We start from the raw sequence: 942 nt of genomic DNA, 5'->3' as shown, positions 1-942 counted from the left end.
TCTCCCCATTCACTGTCTGCCAGATTGTTTCTATAGCTTTACAGGTATGAATTTCAATATCATACAGACTGCAAGCTCATGTAACAACATTTTCTGTCACTTTGGTACCATCTGTAGGCTTGGTTCAGCTCTTCCAAGCTCCAGAACAAACCAAAGGATACTGAATGGTTTTGTAGGTATAAAGACAAGACACGATGATCAGCATGAAGAGTTCATGTTAGAGAAGAAAACAAAAGGCTCTGTGATGGCTGGAGCTTGGCTCTTCAGGTTCTTCACTGGTGTGGAGTCAAAACTCAGAGCCTCCCACTGTTCATTTCCCTTGTGATGGTGACAGTGCGGGTAAGAAGGTGGAATAGAAGAAGGGAAGGAAATCAGAAAAACTCCAATTCTTCTCTACATGTATTTCTTTGAGACATACTGTGATCACACCTACTCTAACATTCGTCATCAAAGCAAAAAAAAATCTGGTTGTAATGTGCTTTTCAATGCAAGGAGGTAGCATTATGTTAACCGTATATGAAGGAGCAGGGTTGGCAGCAGAGGACATCTAGCGGTGCTCGGCTGTAAATGGTAAGAGTTAACAGGAGTATCGGAGCTGTGATTCTTCAGCAATCCTGACTCTCAAAGTAACTTTGATGTGTTTTGCAGGAACAGCTTTGTGCCTTTAGAAAGTGCCTAAATTCCTGCCCTTTTCAACTCGATAAGATATATCGAGTGCACAAAAATGAGATAGCCGTGTACATAGTCTAGGAGAACAGATACAATTTATATTTATGTGTATAAATAGAGAGGGAAATTAAATACGAATACAAGATTGTGTTCAGTGCAGCTACAAGCTAAGCTTATTCAGGTGTGTGAACCCAGTCCATATAGTCTTTACTTGCAACACTATAATGTTAGGGCACATCAGAGAAAAAAAATACTATTTAAAAAAATGTGAAA

This window comes from Tetrao urogallus (genome assembly GCF_951394365.1).
Source record: "Tetrao urogallus genome assembly, chromosome: 1".
Taxonomy (NCBI): domain Eukaryota; kingdom Metazoa; phylum Chordata; class Aves; order Galliformes; family Phasianidae; genus Tetrao; species Tetrao urogallus.
This window is presented reverse-complemented; position numbering follows the sequence as displayed.